This window comes from Anolis carolinensis, chromosome 2 (assembly GCF_035594765.1).
Source record: "Anolis carolinensis isolate JA03-04 chromosome 2, rAnoCar3.1.pri, whole genome shotgun sequence".
NCBI lineage: Eukaryota > Metazoa > Chordata > Lepidosauria > Squamata > Dactyloidae > Anolis > Anolis carolinensis.
Window position 1 is genome coordinate 37,333,176 of NC_085842.1, and position 21,890 is coordinate 37,355,065.

General features: G+C 38.7%; 1 protein-coding gene and 1 long non-coding RNA gene across 4 annotated transcripts in view; both read right to left on the bottom strand.

The window, feature by feature from the left end:
• Positions 1 to 21,890, bottom strand: part of fhit (fragile histidine triad diadenosine triphosphatase) — a 998,292-nt gene that overhangs the window by 545,860 nt on the left and 430,542 nt on the right. The window lies entirely within an intron of this gene.
• LOC134295980 (uncharacterized) overlaps positions 11 to 21,890 on the bottom strand; it is a 110,725-nt gene continuing 88,845 nt past the window's right edge. Inside the window, exon 3 of the long non-coding RNA XR_010002513.1 lies at positions 11 to 7,970. This is a non-coding gene — a long non-coding RNA (uncharacterized LOC134295980). The remainder of the gene's footprint in view (positions 7,971 to 21,890) is intronic.

The window sequence follows — 21,890 nt, forward strand, 5'->3', positions numbered from 1 at the left end:
ACTCTGCTCTTAAACACCATGCCAAGATGATTGACCAGTGCTCAAGTTGTGTCCTGAGGTCACATAATGAAAGCCACAGTCACTTTCTTCATAGTAGAGGGTCAGTCCATCTAGTCCATTCCAGTTCTATAGCTCAAGAATCCAAAGAGAAATGGAAATGGGAGAGGAAATCATCATTATCTTAAGCTTATCTTAACTGGCATTAATTCAATGCTACAAAATTCAAATATGGGGTGAAAGGTGAATCCAAGCCCACAAAAAGGGAGACAACAGAGCCTACAAACTTTATCACACGAGGCAAGAAAACTGACGTTGCAGCTATTGCATGATGCTGTATTCAACGTGCTGCCAATCTGCCTCCTCCATGTGATTCTCGTCAATACTTCCCTACCCAACAACATTCCCATCACCTACGTGAGGGTGGTAAGTCTACTCTGTTTGTATGCTTGCATGCTGAAAGCAAAGTGCTGTAGGGGGGTGGGGGGGGCATTTTCCTCCTCTCCTTGGTTATTCCCTAGCTTCCCATTTCCATTTTATTTTATATTTTATAGTTATATTTGTCTTTTTTTTCCCAAAACTGGAACCGCAAAATTGCTCTAAAACAGAATGAAAAATTAAGGAATAATGGTAGTGTAAAAGACAGGGTTACAGAGATATGCACAAATCCGATTATGGGACCGTAATTGCCAAATAAGTGGAATTGAATGATTGAAGAGAGGGGCAATATCTGTGGTGAATCTGGTGTGTATTCACTATTAATGAAAGTGTGGCTGTAGTGGAATAGTGAAATTGTGTGATAAAGTCCTTTGTTTATAAACAGATGAAATGTAGTTCTAAGAAGACAGCACAAAAGAGAACATGGAAGATGTGCAAGAGCAGCCTTGAACTACCTGGTTCTCTCCAGATGTGTTGGACTGTAATGTCCATCAATCCAAGCCAGAATGTAGTGCAACACCACCAGAAGGCACCTGGCATGTGAACAACAACAACAACAACAACAACAACTTTATTTTCATATCCTGCCTCCATCTTCCCGAAGGAACTTGGGGCGGCTTACATGGGAACAAGCCCAATCCAACAAAAATGAAAACCAAACATAGATTAAAACATATCTGAAACCAAGATACACTGTAGACAACCATATGCCAGGCTATTCCAGAATCTTCCCATCTTAGCCTTTTATATATCTGCTACTGGCAGACACCTCACACACTTCAAGTAAAAGCATTCAGCACCTAGATTCTGCATGTAGGAAGCGACAGAATGGATTAGATGGATTGACACTCTGCTAGGAAGTAGGTGACCTTGGCTTCCATTATGTGTCTCCAGGACACAGCTTGAGTGCCAGTCAATTATCTAGTCATGGTGTTTGTGTAAGGGCAAAGTGGCTAGGGAAAAATTGGACACCACTGGTTGCCAGGTGAACTTTGTGCGCCAAACGGAAGAGATGAAAACACAGACCTTTGCAGCTAAAAGGGAAAATTTGCCCAGCAAGTAACCATAATAGAGATAATAGGATTGACTCTATATTCAAGCCATTACAGCTTTGTAAGCCATTTTGCACCACTCAATATTATCTGCTAAAACATTTTCTATCTGCAAAGACACCTGGATTGCAGTAACAGGAATGAAACAGGCTGGGATGCCCACATTGTCAGAAAAATAAGCTGATGATCTGTTTTTGAAAGCTGGTGAATGGATGACTGGGTAGGGATGAATGTATCTGTGTAGATCAGATTTTGTGGCCCTCCAGAGATTGTTGTCAGATGGGATATGGACAACAAAATCTACACAGCAACCATCGTTATCTCTTCCATCATTATTATATCCCCTTTTCTGCAAAACTGGAATATGAAATTATTTGCTCACAATGGCTCTTTACACTTAAAGTGTTTTTGCAACCTCATTAAAGAAAAACAATTTCTTTGAATTGACACTTCCATTCTGAATCCAAAGCTGACGTTTAAAGCCCTGAATAATGTAGACTTTGATACTATCTCTCTCTCTCTATACATGTCTATCTAAGAATTAAAGTTTGTTGTAGTGGACTTTGTCTGTATCCCACTGTCGAAAGACATCAGAGAGGGTCTTCTCTGCTGTGGCACCCTAAGTATATAATTTTATCCATTGTGGTGGGCAGCTGTGGAAAGCTAGTGGGGCATATTAACCCACTAATATACTTTGGAGGACTGCACCTACCTATTTTGGGGGGGGGGGGGAAGGGAAGGGAGGAAGCTTCCCATAGTGGATTTGGATCATTTTCACTATACAGTAGAGTCTCACTTATCCAACACTCGCTTATCCAACGTTCTGGATTATTCAATGCATTTTTGTAGTCAATGTTTTCAATACATCGTGATATTTTGGTGCTAAAATCGTAAATACAGTAATTGCTACATAGCATTACTACGTATTGAACTACTTTTTCTATCAAACTTGTTGTATAACACGATGTTTTGGTGCTTAATTTGTAAAATCATAACCTAATTTGATGTTTAATAGGCTTTTCCTTAATCCCTCCTTATTATCCAACATATTCACTTATTCAACATTCTGCCGGCCCGTTTATGTTGGATAAGTGAGACTCTACTGTATTTGGGATTTTCCAAAATTCCTCGCCTGTGAACTGGGGAAAGAAGTACAAAATGTAGTGGAAATGTAGTTATGTTCTCTAGCCGGACACCGAGTGGTGAAATGTCTTCTGTGTTCTCTAAGAGATTTTTGAGAACTCCAGGAGGATAATATCATTGTTGTGTATCCAAGGATAGAAACCACTCTGCTGCTATCCCACCAACAGCCTGCAAATGGCCATGTTATGGGGAGTGAAGAAGGTAAAAGGCAGTTGAGGGGTGTTAGTCATTGTCTATGGTCAGTAAAGAATGCTGACTACCACAACAACCAAAAGGAGGAAGAGGAGGAAACACACAGGCATATTTTGCCAACAGGATGCCAGCCAAGATCTACCTGTTGTAGGTGTGCACATGAACACACACTCACACCCTCACCCATCCACACCTTTCTAGGATCTGTAATGGACCATTGATAGAGCTGGCTTCTTTGGACTAAATGAAGGAGGGAAGTTACAGTAGAGTGTGGGTGGATAATTAGGATGACTGAAATGAGAGTCGTTATACTTAATAACATTGCTACCATGATGATCCCTTGCCTTTGTGTTGCATACTGTGTCAAATGCCTTTGCTCCATGGCTTTTTGCATTTGATGTCAGCGACCAAGATGGTAATGCAGACTTGGCAGTTTATGTAACAGCAGGGCAGCAGGAAACCAGAAGAACATGATTGGTCTATAACATCAAGAGCTAGACTATGCATATAAGGTTTTCTCTTTTTTCTGTTTTTTTCCCCCCTCCTCAATGTTAGATGTGAATTAGAAGCCTCCTTTTTCTGGATTAATCTCAGCCTGGGGAGAAAACAGCAGTCTCAATACTTCTTTAATTTTAACCACTCTTTGAAAGCACAGACATACTTTCCTTAAACAAATGAGGCCATTTCTAGTTTCATAAGCTTTGTTTAAAAAGTGCTGCATTTACAATGATCAGATCCTACTAGGTGATCCAGTTAGGCAATTATTGGCCTCCTCTACTCCCCACCCACTCCCATCCACCACTATTTTGTTTAAGGAGAGACATAGGAGCAAGTGGCCAGAGGGAGCAGAGGAATTAAATTCCAATAAACTGGAACTTGCTGGGCTGGTTAAGTCATAAAGGCACCACAGAGCTCTCTGGCTACAATAAGAATGAATGTTGCTTAACTGAATGGAAAAGTATGAAAATACAGCCATTGGTAAGAATGCTTTCTCCCTGTAGATGCCACATATTGGCATTGGGAACGGTGTGAGAATGCAAAGGTGTAAACCATGCTGGTTGTATCTACCATGTTTCCCTGAAAATAAGACACTGTCTTATATTTCTTTTTTCTCAAGATGACACACTATGGCTTATTTTCAGGGGATGTCACCTCCGAGATAGCAGCTGTCACAATGGGGCAGATGAGAAGGGCTGCCCGTCTTCTTTAACGCTCCATGCCAGTACTCTGCATAGCCACACCTAACACTATGTCTTATTTTTGGGATATGACTTATATTGTGCAAATGCATTGAATTCCTGCTATGGCTTATTTTATAGACAGGGTAGTTTCATTGGACTGAAACTAGACAAGGTTCAAAATGTTGGTTGTTAACTTTAAAGCCCTACATGGGTGTAGTCCAGGTTATCCATGAAATTGCCTACTTCTGTATAATCCACCCTATATGTTCAGGTCCCCTGAGGGGCTTTCACTAACCTAGGACTAGTTTGGCAACTACTTGACCTTTTCTTCAGCCACCCACAAATTGTGAATGATATGCCAGAAGAGATTTGGCAGAGATTGATATTTTGTTTAAAACAACATTAAAGACCAATATCAACTGGCAGATCTATTCTGATGGTTTTTACATTAAGCATTTTGAAATTAGTAACTTATTGTTCTCAATATATATGCCCTTTAAATGAATGATTATGAATTTTAATTGGAATTTGCATTTTTAACTGTTATGTGTCTGATCTTATATTTTAATCTGTTACTCCATAGGACAAGTAAGATACAAATATTGTGGTTATATATTTTATAAGCTCTGACTTATTTCTATCCAAAATAGAGAGAGATTCGCAAATTTTAGTAAACTCTTTCAAAATGTGTACCATTTGAATTCAATGCATGCAGCTCTTGCTAAAGTGGAGAGGTCTGTGTTGTATCTGCCCACCACATAGCTGCTGAAGATGAGGAGTTCCTCAGGAAAAAAGTGACACCAATTCAGCAGTACTACTATTGTTGAATACACAAGGATCCAAAACCAGATTTTTAACAGTGAAGCTCTGTGCCTGAGTGAATAATTATCCCACTTTCAATTCCTGTCAAATTCTTTCCATGGTTAATATATTTTTAAAATGTGGAGTTTGTTAATATGTTATCACAAATGGACTGAAAAGAAATTCACCCATTCTTACAATGGAATTTGTATAGAAGATACTCTCCCTGAGTATATTCCCATGTAGCCAAAGGGGCTTTCTGTGAAATCATATTCTCCAAAACTGAGCCATCACCAGAGATTGTATCATCGTCGTCGTCGTCATCATCATTGTCATGGTTTGCAAAGGCACTGTGCTGTGTGTGTTAACTGGAAAATGAAGTGCATGAAGCTGATTGGCTGAGCCTGCAAAGACCTGGGGATTGATCTGATACTGTTTCTGTTCTGCTGCAGAACCAGTTTTGGACATGTTTTCAGTGCTTGCTGAGTACTGCTAGTGAAGAGAGCAGTGTACTCAGAGAGGCCTTGCTATTTTGAGGCCTGTTTGGAGCTGAGAAAAGAGGGAGAAGAACCAGGACTGTATTCTTCTCTGAAGCTGATTTGTGGTCTGAGAAAATATTGTTTATGACTGTAGACTTCTGTAAGTGATCAGAGGGACCATTGTAAATACTACTGGTTTTTGATCTCTTGGGATCAGTAAAGTTCCTGTATTTTTGTTCTGCAAACCTATGGGATCGAGGGCACATGTAAGTATCTGTGAGCAGGATGGGAGACAGCTAATGAATACTGGGTGTTGTAGGCTATATTTCAAAACTGCCAAAACCCAGGAATGAGTATTCCCTGCCTAAGAAAATCTTATGACATTCATGGGGTCTCTATATGTTGACAGTGGACCAGAAGACACACGTATACACCTACATACTGTCTCTACAAACAGAAGAGAGACCCTGTTCCACGAGGCCACCCATTGAACTGATGCAGGGCTACAAATAAGAAGATGGTGAGAAGTCAGCAGATTCAACATGAACCCATTTGCCCCATGGCAGTTTTTAGCCATGCAGAGAGGAAATATATTTTGCTTCAGCCTCCCATATGTGAAGCAAGATGTAAATAAAAGGGAATGATAATAAAAAGGGCAGGGTAGTCAAAACCTATAGTGGAGCGAAAGAGGTTAAAAAGTGATTTATCTGTTTCTCAGTTTCTGCAGAGAACATAATAGCTGAAGTGCATAGTAATAGAGAGAGAGGGTTGGGAGCTAAGTCACAATTCAGATAGTACATTCCCAGGTGAGAGAGAGACTGACACGTGCCTCCCCTCTCTCTCTCTCCCTCTGATTTTGAACATGATGTTGGGGGGAGCTTTTCATACATATTGTGTGTAGTGCTATATCTAGATGATTTTAAACCAAACAAACAGCATATATGCAAAGTTTGTTCTTGATTCCAGATCTATATATCTATCTATTGAGACACACATAATTACACTCTCTCATACGAGAATAATTTACAAACAGAAATTTTATGTTATTATATTATATTGTATATTAGTAAAATGTTTTAGTTTCTGCATTCTTCAGTAGCTGAAAACAACAGGCACTCCACCTTGCCATTTTGAGCCACACTTTAATAAGAGGTACTGAAAATAATCCCTTGCTCACTTTTGTATTCAGCAGCAAAAAAGGGCTAAAGCTGAAACATTTTCCTAATATATATTTTTAAGTTCTATTTGTTAAAAACTCCAGGAAATATATAACCATATATCTATATCTACATGCATTTTGGACATTGTCTGGTAATTACTGTATATACCCATGCATAAGACTAGAAATTGTAATAAAAAATCCCAAAAAACCTGGGTCAATGTAGTCACAGGCCAATGTAAGTACTGCATTTTAACTCTTATGAAAAAAGGGACCATCCCCTTCTGTGTGTAGAGTAGCACAGGTCATATCAAAATCAACAATTCTGGCCTCCAAATCAATCCTCAACTTATATAGGAAGCGTTCCCCTGTATAGCCCCAGTATAATTTGTTTCCAGGCTTAGTTCTTGCCCCAGTTCCAAATTAATCTGTGTTAGAAAAAGAAATGACACAATAATGATGCTGAAACTGGTATTTAAATAAGAATGCAGTGTAGTCAATTTCATTGAAATATGTGCAAATGCTACCATTTTAAAATACATATTTACTTAAAATACATATTTTCTAGTATCTTTAGGTTTGAGAAATGCTTCAGAATATTCAGAAACTTTCAGAAACCCATGGTTAACTAAGTGCTTGCCCCCACATTACTGTGAAAAATTAGTTTGTATGTGAATGTGCAAAAACTAGATTCCTTATGCATCTCTACTATTCTACTATTCTTCTTTGCTGAAGCAGTAGTCTGCTTAGGATAGTCAGAAGGTGAAAGCATGTGTTTTTCTAGGTGCCTCATGAATCCAAAAGTCACAAGGGCATACACCTCATTGCAGCAATATACAACAACCCTGCCCCCCAAATAAAACATAAATAGTGAAATAAGAGGAAAAAAGCAAGTAACAATGGTCAAAGCAATCAGAACAGGAAAACTGCATGTTTTTTTCCCCAATATGGCAGAGTGAATCCATCCATGCATCCTTTTCTTTGTCACCTCTTGACTTCCCAGATCTTTTTTTTTTAAATCTCTTTGGCTGTTATTCCCACTGGTATTGCAAAGACTGCTGGTTTCCCTTTAGGCTGTGGTCTGAGAGACATGTCTTTCCTCCTCTTTCTTTCCATCTAGTATTTTCTAAGATACTCATAGTTTAATATAATGACAGAACAAAACCTTCTTTGCTTTACACTTGATGAGACAATTTATTGTGGACAGACATAAAATCAAGAAAAAAGAAGCCAGCTATCCATTGAAGACAATAAAGAAACTAAAGAATGCTGCAACAACCAGAATGGATTTGGACCTTGATACAAATTGAGTCTCATCTACATGGATTTTTCATTGCCAGAACCTCATTGAAGATGCAGCTTCTTACCTTGAGCATTCTATATGAAAGTCTTTCCATCTGCACTGCTGAATATATCCAGGGAGAAGAAAGAGGTCACATCTATGCTGGACGTCAACTCAGAAAATGAAATGTTCAACTTACCTCCAGAAGTAGCTATTTTAGTATGATGCCTCCATATCATTTATGAGCTAAAAGGCAAGGAGAAAAAATAAGTTTCAAATTAGTGCCAATACCATTGGCCAAGTTTCAAGACATTGAGCTGGTGAAGACAAATTGTGTAAACCTGGACAGATCAACTCAAAAGTTCAATTCCAGTACAACTGATTCAGGGATGGCACACCACACAACCATCTTTATCTGCTTCAAGATCTTCTACATGCCTCATTTAGGCCAAATTCTATGCTTCCAATGAGAGAGAAAGGCCAACATGATGCATTATTTTGACCCTTTGCTGAGCACCTCATTCTATAGCAATGGAACAGACAAGTTTTTGCATTTTGAGTTACAACTGCTATTAGCTTCAATCAACACAGCTGAAATTTTAGGAACTGAGGTCCCAAATGTCTGGATGACACTGAACTGTTTGTCCTTGCTGGAGTTCACATAGTTCAGCTATAAGGAATTAGTTCATAACAGTCTTTTGTCAAAAACAAGAGTGCTGGAAGGTAAGAACATCTTCAACGTAACCTTGACAGCTTAATTCCAATATTCCCACAGCAGGTGTCCTACCCCAAAGACTTGTTTTTCCACATTCCTTGTTCTATCATCCCCCCTGTGGTCTTTTTTCCAGAGGCAATTCCTGTTTTCTGCTGAATGGTTGATTAATTCTGAAGCACAGTCTCTGAGTGTTCCTTTCCTAACCTTTACTATTGTGTGGGGATTACATGAATGAAGCTGCTTCTCTCTGATTTGTCTTCCTTATTAACCTTTTGCATTGTTTGCTGCCCATTTTTCCTTTTGTGAAAGAGATACTGAATCCGACCCTATGTTAGCCGGCCATGGTGTGGGTTTTTCTCTTCAAGAAATAATTGAAAAATTCTTTAGTTTAGAATGAAAGTGTTTATTGGGGTCAAAAACTTCTGACATTTCAGAACCTAGAAATGCATTAAGTTATTTGGTCTCCCTGGCATAAGGCTACAAGGAGAGAAACAAAAACCTATAAAATTACTTTCTTTCTTAATCATTATAGAATTGCCATGATTGTTGACAATCACAAGCAGAAAGTAGGATCTGATAGAAGGGAGAATTTAATTTACTTTGCACTTTGATGTAAATTTACTAGATGTGCACTTTGAGAATAATTACCCTTCACTATTTTCACTTCTCAGAATTTTGGAATAGAATTCTTAAGGGAAAGAATGCATACAAAGATGTATTATACTGGGAAAACATGAAAACAGATATGCATATATTAATGAAAAACATACAAAAAGACACAATATAAAAGGGGAATTGCTAAAAGCAACATATCAGACAAAATTATGTATATAAATGCAGATGAAAATGCATGTGAATTTTCATACATCCTTCATTTTGAAGTTAGAACTTATAGGGAAGAATTGGTTTGAAGAGAGAAAAGAGAAACTGAGAGAAATTGAAAATGATGAATTTGTCTATCAGTGAAACATATCTAATATTCTATTGCATCTGAACTAGTTCAAACAAATTCTAACATGTAATGTGTGGAAGACATGCTGTGGCATTATTACTCTGTTTAGTTATTCTGTACAACTAAAGTAACCTAATAGGAACAATTAACAAAAAAAATAGAGCCATAGATCTGCTTTGGATGTTGTGTTATTGCTAGTTGAAGCATCTGTGAGGATTTAAGCTACTTTGGTGTATTGTTTTAATATGCCTTCACAGCATGTATTGTAAAGGCTCCTTAGAAGCTATTAAAATATAAGCTGGCTATATGAATTAACAGTAATATATATTGCATGTTGTATAGCTCTGGAATGCCTAATGCATTTATCCATAGGCTCTTTATTATTTTTAACACAAAATCACAAAGAAACTATAACACGGTGCAGGAAGGTAAGTGCATATTTAATGTATCCCAAAAGTTGAATAATGAAAAAAAAAGGGATTCGTTGCCAACAGCATCTGCTTCTTGCTTCCTTTGAAATATGAACTTTTTTTTTCATTTTATTTTTTACTGAAGTTGGTGAAGAAAGAAACAACAACAAAAAGAAAATCTATCTGGAAAATCCATCCAGTTGTAGCCACTATCAAAACAAACATTTTCGGAGTAGGAAAGAGGTCTACCAAAATGTGTAGCCTCCTTTTATTCTCCTCTCCTTGTGTGACCTACACTGTAGAAGTGATGCAGCTTGAGTACATTTTATCTGACGTGGGCTGGACTTAATCGCCAGCAGCAATAGATAATTGCCAACCGAAAGGTTGGAAGTTCAAAGCCCAAGTTGGAGTGAGCACGTGACCGTCAGCCCAGCTTACTGTCCACCTAAGCAGTTTGAAAACAGCTGAGCTGTGAGGAGAGAAAGTAGGCACAGCTTAGTGGGGAAGTATTTTACAGCAACATAAAAAAATGCCGGCAATCAAAGAACAAGGAGGAGAAATTCTGCAACCAAAGGACTCATTGTCATAGCGGATGGAGCGACAGCACCCCGTGTGGTCGGAATCAAGTATAACTCCCAGGCACCAAAGTTGGAAAAATGTTGATATACCTCTATCTGTTTGTCTGTCATGTATGTCCAATGGCATTGAATGTTTGCCGTGTATGTGTGCATTGTGATCCGCCCTGAGTCCACTTCGGGGTGAGAAGGGGAGAATATAAATGCTGTAAATAAATAAATAAATATTAGTGTGCTGTGCACTTGAGTCCTGGGAGTTGTACTTTTATGATGTACCACCATTCTTGTAAAACTACAACTCTCATGATTCTATAGCATTGAGCCATAGAAGTTAAAGTGGTGTCAAACTGCATTAATTCTGCTGTGTAGATGCACCCTCCAAAGTACTGGTCAAACCTTTGTATCATACTTTAAACACTGCAATCCTATGGCCCTGGGAAGGCATAACAGTACCTCTTTCAAGGTCAAACTTTGGAGTGAGAGATGTGTTGTCAAAATGCTTTATTGCTGCAGAAACACCTGCGTCTTTTGCTTATCTGGAACCAGATATCTGGCATCAGAGTGAAAGGAACAAATTAATGGATGGTCCCTGGGCTCATTAGGGAAGGGTTTGTACCCACAAGCTTTAAAACTATTCAAGTCACCAGGTAGGTTCCCCAACATGGAAAACTTTATTGCAGCCCTAGAATGGGCAAAAAACATGAAGCCATGAGTTTTTCCACTTTTTCCACAACCTCCTACAACAAGGAACAGTGAAAATTCATGATAACCAGGGCTGACAACAAGAAAAAAAGCTATTAAGAACTTAGCAAATGGCACAGTAGTCAAAAGTGTTAAGAGGGATGATTTCTTCATCCTAGTTCCACAGTTTCCCTCTCCTGAAAGTGTTCCTTTTAATTACGAGATAATTCAAAAGGAGCAACTTCCCCAAGAAGTAAGATCAATTCCTTTAGTGTATTATCACCTAACCTTTCCCATCTGTAAGATCCACTTCACATTTGATTGTATGTCTATTTTGCTATTTTAACTATTTACAATTCTAAATTTGCAATGCAGCATTTCTATTGCTATCAAATGTGAAATGTTATGTTACATTGCGAGTTTTCAGTTTCAAAGCTCAGAGGACTCTAGTCTTATTTAGGAATTCTATTTCTAAATTGTGTGGGGAGATGAGACACAGAGGAAGATGGGTTCCAGCCCCACCATTAACAGTTATGACCTTCATGTTGACTGGGTAGATTCCAGTTTGGGAAGCTATCAACATCTGTCTAAAGGGACCAATTCTGCTGAGACATCAACTGACTCCTACACATGGATAACATAGATGAAAGCTGTGTTTATGACCTAGAATCATAGAATCATAGAGTTGGAAGAGACCTCATGGGCCATCCAGTCCAACCCCCTACCAAAAAGCAGAATAATAGCATTAAAAGAACCCCCGACAAATGGCCATCCAGCCTCCGCTGAAAAGCCTCCAGAGAAGGAGCACTGCTGAAAAGCTCTCACCATTAGTAAGTTCTCCCTAATGTTCAGGTGGAATCTCCTTTCCTGTAGTAGCCATTGCTTCGTGTCCTAGGGCATTTCCAGACAGGGTGCAAACTGTACGCCCTCTCAGATATTCATGGGGCATCCAGATGATGCCCCACAAAAAATGCAAATGCTTTCACAACAAAGCAAGAAAACCCTGCTTGTAGTTAATTAATTTGTTAATTGGTTTGTTCCGCACTTCCTTGGAAGGTGTGGGGCAAACCCACTATGGCCACAGTCTGGACTGGCCAATCAGAAGTCCTGGGACATCTGAAGGGGCCGTCCACACAGCCATCTTGCATTTTCCAGGCTGAATCAGCCCCGGGAAATATGAAAGGGTTCTAACCCCCTCCCTAACCCCCAAACCCCATTTTAAAAATAAAATAACTTAGTCTCCATTGGCATGGTGCCAGAGCTCTCCTGCCACAGGAGAACATGTAGACAGTGTCTGCAGAAAGCGCAGGCTTTTTTGGCAGTGTGTGGACTACTGTCCGCCCCTACCCGGGTTTTTTAAACCTGGATTGAAGTGGACTGTACTGCTGTCTGGAATCAACCCTAGTCTCCAGGGAAGCAGAAAACAAATTTGCTCCCTCTGCCCTATGACTTCCCCTCACATATTTATACATGACCATCATGTCTCTTCTGCAGGCTAAACATGCCCAGCTCATTAAGCCACTCCTCATAGGGTTTGTTCTCCAGAAACTTGATCATTTTAGTCACCCTCCTCTGGACACATTCCAGCTTGTCAACATCTCCCTTGTCAACATCTCCCTAGAAAATAAGCTTAAAATCCACTCATTTGGTCAAAACTATGGGTAGATTGAATTTAGGGATAGAAAAAAAATAAAACATGCTCAAAAATATGTGTTTAATTTTAATGTTGAGAAACCCTGACAAAAAGAATCTTGGGATGATGAAAATTGTAACAGTTTAGGATTTATTCTGCACAAAATTTGTATGTGGTTGTTTTGCAAATCAAACATCATTTTCTGTTGCTGGAAATAGCACTTTGTGCACCAAAAGTAGCATTTTTACACAGGAATGTTGTTTTCTACACTGAGCAAAAGCACAAAATGTCAAATTTGTGCAAAATCAGTTGAAATTTGCTAATAGGCTTCAGGAAATGGTGTGGTTTTTATAGACTTTATCACAGCAGTGAGGCAATTGATAAAACTAATAATTGCTTCTCTTGAGAAGAAATTCAGTGAAGAATTACCTTTCTAGTTCAAGCCCCATAACATTTCAGTGATTAAAGATAGCTACCACTTAGTGCCTGACATTAATGTAGGTCTTTAGAGTGATCTTTGGAAAGATTTTGAAAGACCTTTTGTACTATGGACACAGACAGATCTGCAGAGAATGTACCTTGAGGAGGCTTTGCTGGCCTACTTCATTAGTTAGTTTGTTTTTTTAATATCTTTTTATTAGTTATCATTAGAATAGATAGAGGCAATAACTGAATTGCAAATTTCATAATTTACATACAGTTGAGCCAAAAAGTAAGAATGGATGAAAGTTAATAAAGGAGAATATCCCTTGAAATATTTTGACTTATTCCCAAAGGACAAAAACAAATTTCTGTTATTATTCTTTTTAAAAAAAATCTATTCAGAGCTTACAGAAGTATTGCTGTGAGAATCACATGGTGCTGCAGTAGTGAAAACAATACAGGGTTCTGTACTTTCTGGAAGCATTAAAATTTAATGAGTTATCTGCCACACATTGGGAGCACAGTGCTGTGGCTGTTTCTGAAGCATGCTTCTATGTGATGCTCATAGTATAATATTAACCCACAGCTCTTGTACTTGTCTACATAGCATGTCTACCTCTAGAAATTTTAGTCAAAAAACCTAGGCTGAGTACTAGAGATGTGCACAATATTTTTTTCCTTAATTTCCTTTATGCTATCATTTTGTTTCAACCGTTTGTCTACACAAAACAAATGATTACATTTTCATAGGAAACAAGAGGCTACTTAAAAATGAAAGCCACACAGTCATCATGCTTGCTTTCGTTTTCCTTTCGTTTCTGCCCTGTAACAATAAGCAGGTACTGACAGAGGGCTGCTTTCCTATTACAGCTGATATGTACCAATGGGTGATAATAATAATAATATTAATATAAATGAGTCTGGGAGAGGAGTGCCTCCCCATTACATCTGATGTGTGCCAATAGGTGTTAATAATAATAATAATATTAATAACAATAGTACTCTGGGGAAGACTCAAATGTTTTAAAAGTTGGTGGGCTAAAAGGATCGAAATGTCCTCCATGTGTGGCAATTTTCACCCCTCTAGCCCAAAAATCGAGGGGGGGGGTGAACCTCAGAAGTCCTCCCATTGCCAACAATGGCACAAAACGTTTTGCATTTTTTGTTAGCCAGATGAAAATTTGTGTAGTATAGGCGGCCCATTTTCATTAGCGGGAACAAAATATGAAAATGAGACAGCATGAATGAAACTACACAAAATGAACAGCAATTCCATACAAAAGCACAACACTAGTGAGTACTGTACCTCTAGTCTCAATCTAAAAGGAACCATCCTCTTCTCTGAATAAAGTGGTGAAAGGCAAAAGCTTAATCCATCCCAGGAGAACCTTAAAAGGAACATATCCCTTCTACTCTCTCCACCACGGTGCCACTTCTAACCTTTATGAATGCCTGGTCATGGCCAAGAATGGCTGACCCCCTGAGGCTACATTGATGCTTTTCCTGCTCCATGGAATGACCTTAACATATTATTGGGTCATATCAAAATCCATGATTTTAGCCCCAAAACCTACTCTTGAATTACACAGGAAGTTCACTTACATATGAATATATATGATACTGACAGAATGAAGAAATCATCACTTTATAATCTGCCAGGAACAACACAAGATCCCTGTTGTGTAAATTATCTATCACTCAAGGCGGTTCACAATTACATGACACAACCCAATAAAATTTACAATGGCAAATACAAAAATTAATAAAAATTTAAGAACAATTAAATATTGTGGATATGTTAAAACACAGTTAGAATACACTAAAATAATTGTACAATTAAAATTGCATTTAAAACTAGATATCATCCCCAGTTCCACTCACAACCTCCTGAAGTGTCCCCGTCATTCTTCCCTAAATACCTGATGGCAGAGAAATGTCTTTATCTGCTTACAAAAGGCAAACAGAGATGGGGCCATACTGGTCTCTCTTGGAAGGGAGTTCCAAAGTCTGGGAGCAGCCATGGAAAAGGCCCTCTCCCTTGTTACCACCAAGCACATTTGAGTGGGTGGTGAGACAGAGAGAAAGCCCTCTCCAAAGCACCATAGATTTTTAACAAGTTCATAGAGAGAGATGTTGTTCTTCAAATAACCAAGCAGTACATAATGCCATATAATGATACATAACTCAAGCCCCCAACAAACAGCCACCTAGGTTCCATTTGAAAACCTCCAAAGAAGGAGACTCCACCACATTCCAAGGTGACATAATTATTTGTCAAACAGCTCTTAGGAAGTTCTTTCTATTGCTTATGTGGAATATCTTTTTTTTTTTTTGCAGTTGGAAATTAATGCATTTTTTTGGATCTGATCTCTAGAGCTGCAGAAAACAAATGTGATATTTTCAGCATTCGCCTGTTTCAGGGGTGTCTTTGGAAAAAGCAACTGGAAAGATGACTTGAGATCCTGATACAACTGCTTGTCCCAAGGAATCTCATGTTCAGGACAGAGTGCCAGATGTAATTTGCTGTACTCTTCAGCACTGAGAAAAGGGTGCTGCCAGTGCCAGCTATAAAGATAGGTTGGGAGGAAGGAGGGTCACTGCTGGTGGTTCTTTACCATATATGTCAATCCCCAGCAGTTAAGATATCATTAATTTAGATTACAATCTCATAATTGCTAAATAGGGTGCTGGGGGCATTAGCATTTGCATCCACATAACTACACACAACTGATAGTTTGCCCATCTGAATGCAGAGAAAATGGCTTCAATCTTGCATCTTACCCATGGATGTGACCCTATCATATATTTTGGAATTATGGAGTTACATTTGTACCACATCAAATGGTACATGATACTTGTTATCATCATCAGGTTCTGAAGCTTTGTCTGATTTATTTATTTACTTATTTATATCCCGCTTTTCTCCCAGCTTGGGACTTAAAAAAGCAAACAACATATAAAAACCAAAAACATAACATACAACAAAAAATAGACAGCACCATGAATTACTGTATTTTTTCATAAGATATGTGCTATAAATGTATGGATTAGGTCAGTACTCTGCCTTGGTTTTGTTTGTTTTTTTCGTGTCAGGAGCAACTTGAGTTGCTTCTGGTGTGAGAGAATTGGCCGTCTACAAGGACGTTACCCAGGGGACGCCCGGATGTTTTTTTGATGTTTTTACCATCCTTGTGGGAGGCTTCTCTCATGTCCCCGCATGGAGCTGGAGCTGATAGAGGGAGCTCATCCGCTCTCTCCTCGTGTGGGATTCGAACCTGGCAGCCTTTAAGTCAGCAACCCAACTTTCAAGTCACAAGGCCTCTCTGCCACCGGGGGCTCTTCTGCCTTGGATGTTCATATTATTGCAACTCGGTTTTGCCATGCAAAAAGACTTGGCAGTATACTGAAATGACAAACAGCAATGGAAAGAATCCTCAAATATAATCAAGATGACAAAAATCCATGTTTCTTGAAGAGTGGGGTCAAAGAACCCTGGCAAATAATAAAGAACAAGTTTTCATTGCATTCCAGATATCTATATGTCCCACTTTCACATTTCTTTCCAGTTCAGTATGTGTCCACACATGAATACACGCCTGCCTACTGACTGTTCGACTGGTAGTCTCCTGTCACATAATCCTAATAACTTTTAGAAACATCGCATTCTTAGAAGGAACCCATAGAGATAGAAATTGTCTCCTTGCAACAAAATGTACAATGGGTTTGAACTTCAGCTGGCATCGGATGCTGTGCTATTCCAGTTTTTGCCACTTTCTTTTTTTAAGGTGCAAAGGCTTCAGGCTGTGAAGAGATGATTACAGCCTCCTGAAGTGATGCTGGCTGTGTAGAAGTCTTGGTGATGTGAATGATTGTTGTCAAAGAACGGAACTGAATTCACTGACTCATTCCACACAGGTCAGCTGATGATCATTTCTAAGAAGTGGTGAACTCAGGGTGGAAAGGTTCCATGTTACATTACTGTCTCCCCAGTCATCCCATTTTCTTTGTTTTTAGCAAATGGCTGCTCTTTGTACTTTTATTTTATGTCGGCACTGGCCGTGACAGTTCGCATTCAGCAGCACCGACGCAACTGAGATGAACTGTTCTGTTCCATCTTGTCAAGAATTGCAGAAAATAAAAGAAAGGAAGAGTTTGCATATACTCGAGTGTTCATTCTAATTGACAACATGCATTCTTTGGAAATGCTTGAATATTCATTTGTTTACATGCATTGTTGAGGAGAAAAAGGGAGGGAGATGATGGGGAGGGGTGCCATCTCTCTGCGATTTCTAGGACATCTCTTACACTTCTGCTGGATCATGTGCCCACAAATTGATCTGCAAAGTGGGCCCTAAATGGGGGTTATTTGGGAATTATCCATATAATCCAGAAGTTATTATGCCATAATAGGTCACTCAGGTAGATGTTGTAGGCACCGAAAAAAGAAATATGTGCAATGATTTCATACAGATTTTAAACTGGAGTCTCTTTCAAGCATCACAAAGGACACAAAAGTACAATGAAGAGCCAGGTATGGGAACCACACACACTGACCTTACGTCCCTATGTAGGGTATCTCTCTAGAAATTTGCTAGGCCCTCCATTGTAACTCTATGCTAACATCTAAGAAGGGCATGCCATAGAATTGCCTGGAGGATCTAACTTACCAGAGAGACCATTTCTCCCCTGAACCCAACCTTTGAAAATTCATTGCTTTCAAAGCACATTACAACTGCTCCATAGAAATCTTTCTCTAAACCAGTTTAGTGGCATCTAAGGTAGCCAATATAGACATTATATACACCAGACATTCCATATCATTGACACACTTTTTAGACATGCATCATTTCACGACACAGTAATTCAGTTTGACTAGCAAGCTGAAAGTTAAACCAAGTCCTTATAAGAGATGCGAACACATACATGAATTGTAATAATTAAATGTATGGGGACACACTCTCATTTATATCTTTAAAATGATACCGTTTGTAAGATAATTTGGGATCAGGCTTTTGGGATCAGACCGTTTGGGATCAGGCTTTCAGATAATAGTGCAGTGAAATAGATGTGGAATATGTGCAATGACTATGGAATGGATTTAGACTATGATTTTTGGATGGTGTGATTTTAATTGAATGCAATGTTTTAAATGTTAATATGCATTAATTTTAATTCAAATATTTTAAGCTTATGTGTTATATGTGTTTTTGAGGCATTGAATAATTGCCAAATGAAAGCCACCTTGAGTCCCCTTCAAGGTAGAGAAAGGCGGCGTATAAATAGGGTAAATAAATAAATAAACATTTTCAAGATTTTTGACGGGTTTTTTTTTGTTAAATTTGCATGACACACCTACCCACTGCAGTTGTCACACTAATGTGTTGCAACACATCATTTGGAAAGCTATAATATACACCTATCCATATTTACTGTCATAAAAGTCCCACAGCATTAGTTGTTAGTCATGTAATATTGGCATTTTTGCATTTTCACCCCATGCCCATTTAAGTTGCAATATTTGCAGATCCGTATGCTCAGTTGATTAACATAAAGTAAATAAATAAAAAGTTATGTTGTGCTCTGGCACTTTTCAGCCAGTTACCAAATGTGCATTTGAAGTGCCCTGATATGCATTGATACTAATTGCAGATCAGGACTGGGATGAATCACTCACTCCACTGGCAACCATTGCTCAATGATAACCATATATTATAATGTCATGGCAGTCCCTAAGTTAATATATTGGCATTGAAAACTACTCAGTCCTGTTTTCCACACATACAAGTCCACATATGGAGGCTTTAGATCAATTATCTAATCGTAATCCTAAATAAACAAAGCATATGTAACTGAAACAATTGCATTAAGTATAGTCCCTGTATCTGCAGGGATACATTCCAAGACGCCCAGGTGGTATCTAAAACCACAGATAATAATGAACTCTAAATTTTTACTATACTTGAACAAGAAGCATGCCATAGAATCGATTAGAAGCCTGCAAACATTTCTAGAAGGGAATAGTTTTTGGATCATGGGTAACTGAAAATGTGGTTAAGGGGGTAGCACTGTATTCTTTCCCTTTCTTGTCACAACTTATACATTCTTCTCCTTCCTTTGAATCAAATGTCTGTCATGTCTCTGATACAGGGATCTACCTTCTTGTACCCTATTAAGTATCATGCAAACTATGCTATGATGGTCATTATTAGAACAATTGTTGGTTTGTTCTAATCACCTTTTATCTTTCATTAGGGAGAGAATGAATGAGGATTCCTGAATGGATCCTTTGAGTATTAGCAGCCACAAATGATCTGCAGTCCGTAGAAGTCACCAAAGTCCAGAAGACTGTTCTATTGCAGGCAATTTTCCTGTTACTCCAATATCTCAAAGAAGTTTTTTGCTATCCCTTTTATCTCACCTGATCACAACCTTCTGATTTTGTGTCTTCTGAATCTCCGGTTCTCTTTCCACGAGCCCATTTTTCATTTTCCTTTCACAGAAGTGTTTCAATCTCTCTTACCTTTTAATTGAATCAAATGCAATTTAAACCACATCAAAGGTCCTTTTAACATCTACATAAGAAAGCACTTAATCTTAATAAACTACTATTTAAGATGGAGTGCTGAAGTCTGTGAAATTTATATAGGAAATGAAAATTCTCTCTGTTCACATACAAAGAAGAATGAAAAAAAGGGCCAAAGAAAACACAATTCTCCCATTTTGATTTCAGCCCATTTTATGTCTGAAGAGCAGAAGGTTGTACTTTCAAGAAGAGGAACTCACCAATGTAATGAGACAGTTGTCCTGTCTCAGGCACTAAGGGACTTTAGGGAAGGTCCAGCTAGAAAGGGATTGACCCATTGAAAAGGCATTCACATCTAGAATTCTTCCATATGCTGTACTAGCATTCCTTTAACTAAGCCTTTTCTTTGAATGCCTAAACTCTATTTCTAAATGCCCAAGTTGGAAACCATTACAATGCTAGAAAGATGGTGACTGAAGAAAGAAAAAACATTTCATGGGAGGAACAGACATTTTTATTGGAGAAGCAATACCCTCAAGTTGCCCACCCCCACCATAGCTAAAACCTTGTTGACATTTAAGACTTTACTAGGGCATAGCTACAGACCCTGGAGAGTATCTGTGCATGTTGCAAGACCATAAGGAAATGATATATTGGTTAAGGATATGTGCATGCCATTAGATTGTACTAGGATAGACAATAACCTGAAGCGTGAGAGCAATTTTCACTTCAACCCACGCAGTCCTCACTTCCACAATGAAGCTTATCAGTGGATTCATGTTTACACTACATAGCTAAAGCACTATTGTTCTTCTTTATCTACCATAGTTTGTTCCTATGGGTTCTGAAGTTTAGACAACTGATATTTAGAACAATCAGCCAGATATCTCATTGTGTGCCTCATCAAGCCACAAACCACAATATGAAACAATAGCACTTACAATCAAAGTGCATCAAGTAAAATGGCCAAAGAAATGATCTCACACTCATTGTGATTTCCACTTTCAGCCAAAAAGGGGGGTGGGAGGTTTACATGGAGGCAAACTGTCATATATGTATGTGGTTTAGGGAAGTTCTTAGGAATATCACACCAAATCATTCTCGCAATATTGAAAACTGGAGAGGAGTTCCAAAGGAATTTGAGAGAATGTCAGAGATCTTTGGAGGGGTAAAAACAGAATTCAAGGCCACTTTCCTACCAATGAGGAGTCCCTATGCATCAAATGAGAACTTCTATGTTTGGTAACTGACCAAACAAGCAACTTTTATATGTTCATATCAAACCCTCTGGTGCTCAAAAGCCATGGGAAGTTGCCTTTCAATTGTGAAGAGCTACCCATATCTGAGGGTAAATCCCCTGGTCTGCCTTAAAGGACTGAGGAGCCATGAATGTCCTTTATAGTCTGAAATGCTAGAGAAAATGACCTTTCACACAACCATTCACAGATCAAGCAGAGGGGAGTCACAACAGATAAAAATGCAAAGAAATCTTTGGTACCTGGGCAGCAGGATGACTGGGCAGGTTACAAAGGCTAAAATATTCCATCACAAAGAGACCTACTTTATCAGCAAGTGCCTGTAGGCAACTGAGGACAAAGACTTTCAGAAACATCACCTGTAAAAACAGTCCATGATAATTTATGTAACCTCTTGCTCCTGCATGATAAAGGTGAGCTGAGGAAAAGTCATCCCTAAAGGCTGAGGTTGATGGAAAGGCTATGTCCTTGGTAAAATGAAGATATCTAAGGATATGTTGAATATTTCCCCTGAATTAAACTGTGAGCCTTCCTAACCATCCAAGCTTCAGAAGGGATATGATGCAGGGCCTCTTAGCAGCCTATGAGCCAACTACACATGGTTCCATAATGCTCCCTCTTTCAGGGAAGAAACCTTCCCTTGCAAACAAAATAATAATAATAATTCCTCTGGCAGAAACCAGTGCAGGTTGTCCCGGTGGTGATGGGCACATTGGGTGCCATGCCAAAAGATCTCAGACGGCATTTGGAAACAATAGACATTGACAAAATTACGATCTGCCAACTGCAAAAGGCCACCCTGCTGGGATCTGTGCGCATCATCTGAAAATACATCACACAGTCCTAGACACTTGGGAAGTGTTCGACTTGTGATTTTGTGATACGAAATCCAGCATATCTATCTTGTTTGCTGTGTCATAATAATAAAATAATAATAATAATAAATCATTCCTGATGCAGTTCCTTTTTTTACTCTGATGGCTCTTAAAAAAAAGGCT